This window comes from Lepus europaeus, unplaced genomic scaffold (genome assembly GCF_033115175.1).
Source record: "Lepus europaeus isolate LE1 unplaced genomic scaffold, mLepTim1.pri SCAFFOLD_80, whole genome shotgun sequence".
NCBI classification, from domain to species: domain Eukaryota; kingdom Metazoa; phylum Chordata; class Mammalia; order Lagomorpha; family Leporidae; genus Lepus; species Lepus europaeus.
The window spans coordinates 760,108-772,596 of NW_026909609.1; the positions used below are offsets into that span (position 1 = coordinate 760,108).

General features: G+C 53.6%; 1 pseudogene; it reads right to left on the reverse strand.

Moving 5' to 3' along the window:
* Window positions 1-5,178: 5,178 nt before the first annotated feature.
* LOC133755709 (syncytin-1-like) lies at window positions 5,179-9,994 on the reverse strand (annotated as a pseudogene).
* Between the last annotated feature and the right edge of the window lie 2,495 nt (window positions 9,995-12,489).

A 12,489-nucleotide genomic window follows, 5' to 3' on the forward strand; every position in this document is an offset into this window, starting at 1 on the left:
TCAGGGTGGGAGGCACACACGCACAGTGCTGCGCAGCCCAAGACGGCGTGTTGGGGACAGGGCTGAGCTCAGGTGCCCGGCCGAATGCAGGCCACTGCTTGAGTGAGGCCTGGCCGCACTGGGCGCGGTCTGCATCTCGCCCGCCCCACGGCACGCAAGAGCCAGCCCGGCGCTCCAAAGGGGCCCCAAGTCCTACCTAGAGGCTGAGGCCGGCCTCTGGGGGCCTCAGGCACACGCCTGCGGGCAGGAGCGAGCCCGCTAAAGCTTCTCTTGCAGAAGCTCTGGGCCCCCGCGCTCCCATGCGGCTTGCACATGCGCAGTGGATGATTTCTGGCACCTGGGGACGGGGCTGGGGCTAGGGCTGGGGCCAGGGCTAGGGTGGGTGGGTGGGCATGGCCCTGTCCCCCAGGCTGCTGGTGTGATCCATTTGTGACCAGCAGTGTGGGCACTCAGGGCAGAACTGTGGTTCTGAGTTCGGGGCTGTCACGGGAGGCCTGGAGGGTCACGTGGGCTGTCTCTTGATCCCCACGTGGGCGGAGCGTGAGTGGAGCGTGTTCAGAGCGCAGGCACTCAGGCGCTCACAGGTGAGCGGGGCCTGGGCCTTTCACGTGCGGGGCCGCTTGCGCGTGGAGGCCCGCGGGCAGCAAGCTGCCTTGTGCCGACCGCCGGGCCTGGCACTTCAGGCTGCCTGGACACATGTGCGGTGGCTTGTCCAAGCCAGGGGCTCCAGCCTGCCTTCTGAGAATATTCAGGTTGCAGGGCTCTGCTCCCTCTCTCGGGTCTCGGGGTCGGGCCTTCGAAACCCATACGCGCTTCAGGCCCCCATCCTCCTGGCCCGCAGCTGCCCACCACCCAAATGGCAGCCTCATCCTCCGGTTCTGGGTCTCAGCGGAGACGTACCCCGGATTCCATGGTGCATGAAGGCCAAGAGCTGAAGGCTAGCGGAGGGGCCCCCTAGCCCGGGAACGGAAACCCTGTGCGCGGCTTGGCCCCCAGAGACTGAGACAGAGACCAGGAGAGAGACTGGCCGGTGTTCCAACAGGCTAAGAGGCCTCAGGCTTGGGGCGTGGAGACAGCCCCCCGAAGCTTTGCGGGCAGCCTGGGAGGCCTGCGAGCTCTAGAGCAGGCCCTAGGCCAGTGAGTTAGGTGTCGGGGTGGGAGGCACACACGCACAGTGCTGCGCAGCCCAAGATGGCACGTTGGGGACAGGGCTGAGCTCAGGTGCCTGGCCGAATGCAGGCCACTGCTTGAGTGAGGCCTGCGGTCAGGTCAGCAGGCCTGGCCGCACAGGGCTCGGTCTGCCTCTCGCCCGCCCCAGGGCTCGCAAGAGCCAGCCCGGCGCTCCAAAGGGGCCCCAAGTCCTACCTAGAGGCTGAGGCCGGCCTCTGGGGGCCTCAGGCACACGCCTGCGGGCAGGAGCGAGCCCGCTAAAGCTTCTCTTGCAGAAGCTCTGGGCCCCCGCGCTCCCATGCGGCTTGCACATGCGCAGTGGATGATTTCTGGCACCTGGGGACGGGGCTGGGGCTAGGGCTGGGGCCAGGGCTAGGGCTGGGGTGGGTGGGTGGGCATGGCCCTGTCCCCCAGGCTGCTGGTGTGATCCATTTGTGACCAGCAGTGTGGGCACTCAGGGCAGAACTGTGGTTCTGAGTTCGGGGCTGTCACGGGAGGCCTGGAGGGTCACGTGGACTGTCTCTTGATCCCCACGTGGGCGGAGCGTGAGTGGAGCGTGTTCAGAGCGCAGGCACTCAGGCGCTCACAGGTGAGCGGGGCCTGGGCCCCTCACGTGCGGGGCCGCTTGCGCGTGGAGGCCCGCGGGCAGCAAGCTGCCTTGTGCCGACCGCCGGGCCTGGCACTTCAGGCTGCCTGGACACATGTGCGGTGGCTTGTCCAAGCCAGGGGCTCCAGCCTGCCTTCTGAGAATATTCAGGTTGCAGGGCTCTGCTCCCTCTCTCGGGTCTCGGGGTCGGGCCTTCGAAACCCATACGCGCTTCAGGCCCCCATCCTCCTGGCCCGCAGCTGCCCACCACCCAAATGGCAGCCTCATCCTCCGGTTCTGGGTCTCAGCGGAGACGTACCCCGGATTCCATGGTGCATGAAGGCCAAGAGCTGAAGGCTAGCGGAGGGGCCCCCTAGCCCGGGAACGGAAACCCTGTGCGCGGCTTGGCCCCCAGAGACTGAGACAGAGACCAGGAGAGAGACTGGCCGGTGTTCCAACAGGCTAAGAGGCCTCAGGCTTGGGGCGTGGAGACAGCCCCCCGAAGCTTTGCGGGCAGCCTGGGAGGCCTGCGAGCTCTAGAGCAGGCCCTAGGCCAGTGAGTTAGGTGTCGGGGTGGGAGGCACACACGCACAGTGCTGCGCAGCCCAAGATGGCACGTTGGGGACAGGGCTGAGCTCAGGTGCCTGGCCGAATGCAGGCCACTGCTTGAGTGAGGCCTGCGGTCAGGTCAGCAGGCCTGGCCGCACAGGGCTCGGTCTGCCTCTCGCCCGCCCCAGGGCTCGCAAGAGCCAGCCCGGCGCTCCAAAGGGGCCCCAAGTCCTACCTAGAGGCTGAGGCCGGCCTCTGGGGGCCTCAGGCACACGCCTGCGGGCAGGAGCGAGCCCGCTAAAGCTTCTCTTGCAGAAGCTCTGGGCCCCCGCGCTCCCATGCGGCTTGCACATGCGCAGTGGATGATTTCTGGCACCTGGGGACGGGGCTGGGGCTAGGGCTGGGGCCAGGGCTAGGGCTGGGGTGGGTGGGTGGGCATGGCCCTGTCCCCCAGGCTGCTGGTGTGATCCATTTGTGACCAGCAGTGTGGGCACTCAGGGCAGAACTGTGGTTCTGAGTTCGGGGCTGTCACGGGAGGCCTGGAGGGTCACGTGGACTGTCTCTTGATCCCCACGTGGGCGGAGCGTGAGTGGAGCGTGTTCAGAGCGCAGGCACTCAGGCGCTCACAGGTGAGCGGGGCCTGGGCCCCTCACGTGCGGGGCCGCTTGCGCGTGGAGGCCCCCGGGCAGCAAGCTGCCTTGTGCCGACCGCCGGGCCTGGCACTCCAGGCTGCCTGGACACATGTGCAGTGGCTTGTCCAAGCTAGGGGCTCCAGCCTGCCTTCTGACAATATTCAGGTTGCTGGGCTCTGCTCCCTCTCTCGGGTCTCGGGGTCGGGCCTGCGAAACCCATACCGGCTTCAGGCCCCCATCCTCCTGGCCCTTAACTGCCCACCACCCAAATGGCAGCCTCATCCTCCGGTTCTGGGTCTCAGCGGGGACGGACCCCGGATTCCGTGGTGCATGAAGGCCAAGAGCTGAAGGCTAGCGGAGGGGCCCCCTAGCCCGGGAACGGAAACCCTGTGCATGGCTTGGCACCCAGAGACTGAGACAGAGACCAGGAGAGAGACTGGCCGGTGCTCCGGCAGGATAAGAGGCCTTAGGCTTGGGGCGTGGGGACAGCCCCGCGAAGCTTTGCGGGCAGCCTGGGAGGCCCGGGAGCTCTAGAGCAGGGCCTAGGCCAGTGAGTTAGTTGTCGGGGTGGGAGGCACACACGCACAGTGCTGCGCAGCCCAAGACGGCGCGTTGGGGACAGGGCTGAGCTCAGGTGCCCGGCCGAATGAAGGGCCGAATGTAGGCCGCGGCTTGAGAGTGGCCCAGGGTCAGGCCAGCAGGCCTGGCCGAGCTGGGCTTGGTCTGCATCTCGACCGCCCCAGGGCTCGCAAGAGCCAGCCCGGCGCTCCAAAGGGGCCCCAAGTCCTCCCTAGAGGCTGAGGCCGGCCTCTGGGGGCCTCAGGCACACTCCTGCAGGCAGGAACAAGCCCGCTAAAGCTTCTCTTGCAGAAGCTCTGGGCCCCGCGCCCCCATGCGGCTTGCACATGCGCAGTGGATGATTTCTGGCAGCTGGGCATGGGCCTGGTTTTGGGTCTGGGGAGGGTGGGTGGGCATGGCCCTGTCCCCCAGGCTGCTGGTGGGATCCATTTGTGACCAGCAGTGTGGGCACTCAGGGCAGAACTGTGGCTCAGAGTTCGGGGCTGTCATGGGAGGCCCGGAGGGTCACGTGGACTGTCTCATGATCCCCGCGTGGGCGGAGCATGGTTCGAGCTTTAGCGGAGCATGTTCAGAGCACAGGCGCTCAGGCGCTCACAGCTGAGTGGCGCCTGGGGCCCTCACGTGACCCCTGTGTGCCAGCAGGGGGCGGCAGCACAGAGCAATGCGGGGCTGCTTGCACGTGGAGACCTGTGGGCAGCAAGCTGCCTTGTGCCGACTGCGGGGCCTGGCACTCCAGGCTGCCTGGACAGATGTGCGGTGGCTTGTAGAAGCCAGGGTCTCTAGGCTGCCTTCTGACACTATTCTGGTTGCTGGGCTCTGCTCCCTCTCTCGGGTCTCGGGGTCAGGCCTTCGAAACACATACGCGCTTCAGGCCCCCATCCTACTGGCCCGCATCTGCCCAGCACCCAAATGGCAGCCTCATCCTCCGGTTCTGGGTCTCAGCGAGGATGGATCCCAGATTCCGTGGTGCATGAAGGCCAAGAGCTGAAGGCTAGCGGAGGGGCCCCCTAGCCCGGGAACGGAAACCCTGTGCGCGGCTTGGCTCGCAGAGACTGAGAGACCAGGAGAGAGACTGGCCGTTGCTCTGGCAGGCTAAGAGGCCTCAGGCTTGGGGCATATGGCGACAGCCCCCCGAAGCTTTGCGGGCAGCCTGGTAGGCCCGCGAGCTCTAGAGCAGGGCCTAAGCCAGTGAGTTAGGTGTCGGGGTGGGAGGCACACACGCACAGTGCTGCGCAGCCCAAGACAGCCCGTTGGGGACAGGGCTGAGCTCAGGTGCCCGGCCGAATGCAGGCCGCGGCTTGAGAGAGGCCCGCGGTCAGGCCAGCAGGCCTGGCCGCGCTGGGCTCGGTCTGACGCTCGCCCGCCCCAGTGCACGCAAGAGCCAGCCCGGCGCTCCAAAGGGGCCCCAAGTCCTACCTAGAGGCTGAGGCCGGCCTCTGGGGGCCTCCGGCACACTCCAAGGTTCAAAATTTAATTTTAGATCCTATAAAAAATGAGATGGCTAACATTTTTCTGTAATAGCATAGCCAAAATAAGAGCTTAAGTTATAATTTTCTAACTAAATTTACCTCGCCATCAGTGAGGTAAACAGTAAACAGAAAAGCCTCCCTTTCAAAACAAAGGGAAAGAAAGTTTTAAAGTGAAAATACAGTTTTCCTCATGGGCATTGTCTGCCTCAACATAAACTGCTACAGAACATGCCTGTGACTACAGACTTCTAGTTTAGGCCACCGAAGATTAGAGATGGGACTTGAGCACCCCCTTGACTTGCTTCCTCTGGTCTGCTTTAACAAAAATCAGGAGAAAAAGAAAGCTAGGTATCAGAAAAGTAGAGATAGGTGGCAGGCCTATTAAATGTAGCTCTGCACAGTGATCTGCCCTCAAGGAGACCCAACAGGCCAGTCCACTGCAGTGGCTTTCAATGTGGCAAGCCTGGGCTTCAGCAGAAGTCAGCTATGAAGAGCCCTGGCAGCTCTGCCAGCCAAGAGTTGGATCACTGGAAATGGACCTGCCCTGGAATCGAAGGACGCCCAGGTCAGAGCCACAGATCTTATTGGCTCTTGATCTCAAGGTGACCACTGCTGCTGAGGAGATGGCCAAATAGGGTCAGTAACACTACAGGCAGAACTGTATATTTCCTGTTGGAGTTGCCACTTGCCTTTACCTGGCCAGCTCTCCTCCCAGGCCAGCTAGGTAATGGAAGTCAACAGGGTGCCTTCCCAAGGAGGTTCACACCTCCCTTAGGATGTAGGCTATATGAAGAGATAGATGAGTCTGAGCCTCATAATTTACAAGGCTTTAAAGCCCACCTGATTATTATTGAGCGCTTCTGTCAGGTTCTATTTGCCTCTCAATCAGAAAACTTAGTTGTAGCTTAGTCAGCATCTTTCTTAGGTTCTCTAACAACAACTCTGTCCTCTGTATCTAGCCCATTTGGGCCTCATTTCTTTGTAATCATAACCTCTACTCTATCACCAATGGCTCTACTCCCAACCCGTGTGTACTGATGGTCCTCTTCCCCTTTAATGCTGTATAATTGTTCAAAATTTCTCTACAAACCCCACTCGCTACCTGTAAAAGTTAAGTGGCTTTTCTCCCAGTCTTGGCTGGGACCAGCTTTAAGCCACATCCATCAGACTGTCCCCACAAGGGTCCAGAAATGCCCCCATTTCCTCTCCTCTATGAAATGGTTAATGCTACTCTTAGGATCATTGGTTATTATTCTCAACCCTGTCTTTTTATACTACAGTGTCTAAGTGTTTACAGCAAGTTATAATGGAACAAACGAAGGCCTTCAACAACAAGGCGGTCAACCAAATGCTGTTACAGAAATATACTCAGCTCCCCACCCAAGAGACAGCAGCCTGAGACATCACCCCATGTCAGCAAGAAGTAGCTCTAAAGACAGATCATCATCCCTCTACTCTTCCTGGACTTTTGGGACTAATGTAACCCCATACAAACCCTGCTTTATAAAAAACAAAAGGGGGGAATGTTAGGAAACTGGTGCAGTTTTAGCCAGATGGCCGCACAGCCCAGCTACCTGAGCCAGGCCCCACCCCCATCCTAATGGGATTCACTGCTCCTGCTTCCCTGCCCACCCTCAGGCAAAGTTTTAAAAGGCCTGTTCCTGAACATGTGCTCTCTTGGCTCTGCTCCCTACTCTCTGGGCTTCTCTCCTCCTCTGTCTCTCTTCTCCCTCTGTCTCTCTCTCTCTCTCTCTCTTTTTTTTTTTTTTGACAGGCAGAGTGGATAGTGAGAGAGAGAGAGAGAAAGGTCTTCCTTTGCAGCTGGTTCACCCTCCTGTGGCCGCCATGGCCAGCGCACAGTGCTGATCCGAACCCAGGAGCTTTGCGACGGCTAACATTAAGATATAACAGATAGTGTGACAAGCAAACCAGCAATGGGTCCTAAAAGTGGTAGCAAATAGGGAAGCAGTCCATTCCATCCCGTCCAAAAGGGATTTTCAGCCATGGCATGTCGACGATGCTCCAGATCTTCTTGAAGTGTCTTGATTTTATCGCGAACAATGCCGGCCTTTTTAGCATAAAAACAGCATTTTTCCTGTAAAGCCAAGCAAATACCTCCCTGTTCAGTGGTAAGCAAGTCTAAGCCTCTACGATTTTGTAAAACCACTTTCAATTTTGTAAAACCACTTCCGCTAAGGAATCAATTTGATCTTGAAGGTCCTGAATGGTGGTGGATAGGGTTTGTACATCATTAATAAGTTGTTGGAACAATTCTCTATATTTTTGGACCGTGATTCCCAGTCCTGTAGATCCTGTAACCACAGCTGTGGAAATTCCTAATGTGGCCAATAAAAGAATAAGTTGAATAGCTCGCCTTTGTCTTCCTGCAATATAATCAAAGGAGGGAATAGGGACAGGGGTATTTCCATTAATAATTTCTACATTGGGAAGAAGCATAGTGTGCATGCAATTACCGGTCCAATTTGTTGGTAAAATGGTATAAGCTAAATTATCCCTACATACAAAAATGGTGGAATTGGGGGCATAAAGAGGGTAATCTACTGTTATACTATTTGTACAGAAAGGAGCAAAGCCTACTCGATATTGAAGGAATTATTGTTAGGAGATTTATAAAGGCAAGTGATATTTTCTGTTGGGACAGGAAGAACAGGAAAAGACTGTATAGGGGGGCAACCAGAGGAGATATTAAAACTAAGAGTATCATTAAGTGGCAGAAAAATGGCAAGAAGGAGGGGGGGTCCCTGGTGTAAACAGAGCCAGCAGCCTTTTGCAAGGTCTGGGGCAGAGAGATTAAGCAGTTTATGGGTGTTGGTAAGGATATCCATGGTACTGACATCCAAGTCTTCATTTCCTCTGGAATGAACTTTAGCCAGGGGGTGGTATTGAAGGGAAGCATAAAGGCTCTCAAATAGGGTTTTGAGTGTTTTTTGTGTTTTTAATTGTGTAAGGGTATCCTGAGGGCCTCCACCATCAGACACTCCCACAGGGGCTATAGGGTACCAGCAGGCCACTTGTCCCTTAGTGGGGCAGGAGGGAGAGCTGAGGCGTGAAGAAGACAAGTCCCCTCCGAATGTTCCCCCATAATCCCCTGTTATAGTGGCAAACAATAAATGTTCATTCCCCTCATTACAGGTTTGATACCACATATAACAGGAGGAGTGCACAGAGTAATGGATAGTACTATTGCACTCTGACAGCCATTGATTCCCAGGGTGGGAAGAGTCTAGTTTAGGTTTGAGAATACAGTGCCATTTGGAATCCTTGGCGGTTTTATCTCCGCAGTCATGTGTAAAATGCAGTTTATGATTGAGGATGTGGGATTTGTAGGAGGTTGATGTTTGTGGGAGGGATACTATTATGCCCCTCGAGCAGATACCAGGGTCATGCTGTTGAAGGAGTTTTTGAATGGCCTGAGGGTTGTCCAACCCTGCAAAGACTGGTGGAGCCCAATGGATGGTGTAGATTGCCATTATCAGGAAAGCAAGGAAGAGGGCCATTTTATTAGGGCCCTTCGAGGGGTTAATCAGTGAGCCCTCAGAAAATGTGGCAGGGGAGGAGAGAATAGAAGAGAAGATACACAATAGCAACAATGGCAACAATGCCGACAATAACAAGGAGTCCTGTAATGAGTCCCAGTAGCATCCAGCCGGGTCTTTTCATTCCTGTAAACACAAGGGGAAAATATCCTCAGGGCCGGATGTAGGCTCTGGTGTAGGGTTAATATTAGAAGAGTTTGATGAATTAACTTGTTTAATTAATCTTTCAGGCAGCCATCTTGGCATTGATTGTTTTTGATCCAGAACACAGGCTGACCCCCCCGTCCCCAAATAAGCACAGGATCGGGGCCATGCCATCCACTAGTGAGGGGGTCTTGCCAGATCACCATAGGTGGGGCTGTTTCAGGGGAAGGATGCCAGTGATGATCTGCGGCTGAATGATTATTATTATCTAAGGATAAGAAATTTAGTACAAAGAGTGCATGATTCAATCAGTCTCAGAGAGAGACAAAGGATAAGGAAGTGGCTTCAAGCCGAGTGAGCCAGGTTTTCAGCGTTTGATGGGCTCTTTCGATAATCCCCTGACCCTGTGGATTGTAAGGGATTCCTGTAATGTGATTAATATGGAGCACCTCACAAAATTGTTTAAACTTAGCACTGACATAAGCAGGACCATTATCTGTCTTAATCTCAACAGGTTTTCCCAGTACAGAAAGAGCCGTTATAAGGTGCGAGATAGCATCCTTAGCAGCTTCCCCTGTATGGGCGGAGGCAAAGACAAAGCCACTGTAGGTGTCTATAGAGACATGAAGATACTTTAGTTTGCCAAATTTTGGGAAGTGTGTGACATCCATTTGCCACAGTTGATTAGGGAGAAGACCACGCGGATTGACTCCCAAATGCGGTACAGGTTGGCTTGTAACACATGAGGGGCATTTTTTGACTATTTCACGATTCTCGTGAAATTTTACAAAACAAATGGAGAGCATTTAAGTGATGCAACCTATGCAAGTTTTGAGCTTCCTGTACTGATCCCACAATTATGGGGAAGGTGAGCCTTGTAGCAGCATCTGCCTGGACATTACCTTCTGAGTTCTGAGATTCCTGCACTGTTCCCACAATTATGGGGAAGGTAAGCCTTATAGCAGCATCTACCTGGGTATTACCTTCTGAGTTTTGAGCTTCCTGCACTCTTCCCACAATTATGGGAAGGTGAGCCTTGAAGCAGCATCTGCCTGCACATTACCTTCTGAGTTTTGAGTTTTCTGCACTGATCCCACAATTATGGGGAAGGTGAGCCTTATAGCAGCATCTACCTGGGCATTACCTTCTGAGTGATCCTGGTAGGCTTGTGTGCACCCAAATATGTCCCAAATAGAAGGGCTGTTGTCTTTCTTGTATTAGCTTTTGAATTTGTATAAACAAGGGCATAGCATTGGAAATTGTTTTAAGAAAAGGAGAAGTTTCAAGCAACGGAATGGAGTCAGCTACATATGCACTATCAGTATAAATATTTACAGCTTGACTGGAAAACTGTAAAGACTTGAAGTATGGCATACAGCTCAACCAACTGGGCTGACTGATAAGATGTTTTAAAAACATGGGAACGGTTGTCTGCCACAAAGGCAGCCATCCCACTGGACGACCCATCTGTAAATACTGTAACAGCCTTTGGAATGGGATTGTTTTTTGTATTTTTTGGAAAAATAAAGGAATAGGATTGGGCAAACTGTAACACGGGGTCATCAGGGAGGTGATTGTCAATGGTTCCCATAAATCCTGACATGGCTATCCCCCAGTCATCAGAAGTTTGAAGAAGGAACTGGGTCTGTTCTCGGGTATATGACGCTACTACAACATCGGGGTCTTTTCTGAAATATTGGCAGGAAAGGAAACGAGCCTTAATGATTATTGAAGCAACCTGAGACAAATATATTGTAATTACTTTAGATGAGGAAATGGGGAGATGGATCCAGAAAAGAGGTTGACCTTTTTTATTGGGCGTGAGGGATTTTTGCCAAAAAACTCCGGTGGGCGTATGTGGTGTGGCTAAAACTACAGAAAGTAGGGGGAGAGTGTAAGAAATTTGCCAGACAAACTGTTGGCTAATGGTTTGTGTTACTTGGTTTAATGCATCTCCTGTGGCAGGGGTGAGCTTGTGGGGTGGGGTGTGTGTGTGTCTGGGTCTCCTCACAGAATGTCATTGAGGGGTAATAGGACATTATTAGGTATTTTTAAATAGGGCCGAGCCATTGAATATCTCCTAGAAGTTTTTGAAAATCATTAAGGGTATGGAGGCATTCCAAGGGAACTGCACAAAAACCAAATCCTGTTGTAATTTTAAACCCAAATAGGTAAAGGGGTCTTGTAACTGGACCTTATCAGGAGCAATTTGTAAACCAAGGGCAAGAAAGGCTTTAGAAAGTGCTGTAAAGCAATCTTGTAGGTCTGACTTGTTTTGAGCCGCCAGTAAAATGTCATCCATATAATGTAAAATATAAATGTGCAGCCAGTGTAAACGAATTGGATCCACTGCCTGTGCTACAAACTTTTGACAAAGGGTGGAGCTATTGGCCATCCCCTGGGGCAAAACTTTCCAATGAAATCTTTGCATGAAAAAGAAGTCTTTGAAATCTATAATTATTTTGTAATAACCATTTAGGATGGCCACGGGGATCAGGATGCCAGGTTGGAGGGCTCCCATGAGTGCCATGACCTATTAACGACACGCAAATCCTGTAAAAGGTGCCATTTACCAGATTTTTTCTTTATGACAAAAATGGGCATATTCCAGGGAGAATTGGAAGGTTCTAGGTGTCCAGCCGTGAGCTGCTCCTGTACAAGCGCTGTAGCGGCATTTAGCTTTTCTTGAGTAAGTGGCCACTGATCCACCCAAACAGAAGTTTGAGTGTCCCATGTGATTTTATCTGCATGGGGTACAGGAAGGCCAGTGGCCATTACTAAAAATCCAAATATCCGAGCCCATGTCTATCTGTTTTAGAGGGGGCTGTAATAGATTGAGTTAAGCCTTGTCTCATTTTTCCAAGTCCTGTGCCAGGCACATAGTCCATGCACAGCATTTGTTATGTGACCACAGCACTAGGGCTGCACAGGATAACTTCCATTTGGGAGAGAATGTCACATCCCCACAGGTTAACAGAGAGGCCTGGTAATACAAGAGGAGTCACAGTGCCCTGATTGCCTTCCTTATCTTTCCAGCGTAATGCCCTTGAGCTGACTTGGGGGTTGTTGGACTGGCCTATATCTCGCAAATTGGTGAGAAATGTGGTCAGCAGCCAATGGGCTGGCCAATGATCTTGAGATATGACTGTGGCATCCACCCCTGTATCCAAAATGCCCTTGAAATCCTTTCCTTCAATAGTAAGGGTTAACACAGGCCTATTTTTTGTAATTGGCTGGACCCAATAAGCATCTGAGGAACCCAAAGGGGTAATGCCTCAGGGCCTGGAAGAAATTGAGGATGTATTTCCAGTAATTAAAGGCAGAAGAACCAGTTGTGCTAGACGGGTGCCCTGTGGAACGACAGCTACTCCATTAATAGCGGCTGCTAGGATTTTTATCTCCCTGGTAAAGTCATCGTCAATAATACCGGGAAAAACTTGAATGCCTTTAAGGGTAGCTGATGCTCAGCCGAGAATAAAAGCACAGGTACCCAAAGGCAAGGGGCCCTGCACCCCTGTAGGGATGATTTGTGGGCCCTGGGTGGAATCTAATATTGTATCAGAGGCGGCACAGAGGTCCAGTCCTGCGCCACCTGGGGTTGCTCGTTGGAGGGAAGCAATTGTTGAGGTATTTGCTGAGCCTGAGGCTGGGAGGTGGCAAACCGTACTGCCCCAGGGTTTGTTCTTTGAGATACTGGGGCCAGGGGCTGGCCCCTCTTCCAGTTTCCTGAACTTTGTTCTTTAATGAATTACCTTTTTTATCAGCTTTGGAGCCACATTTATTGGCCCAATGCCTTTTTCTTT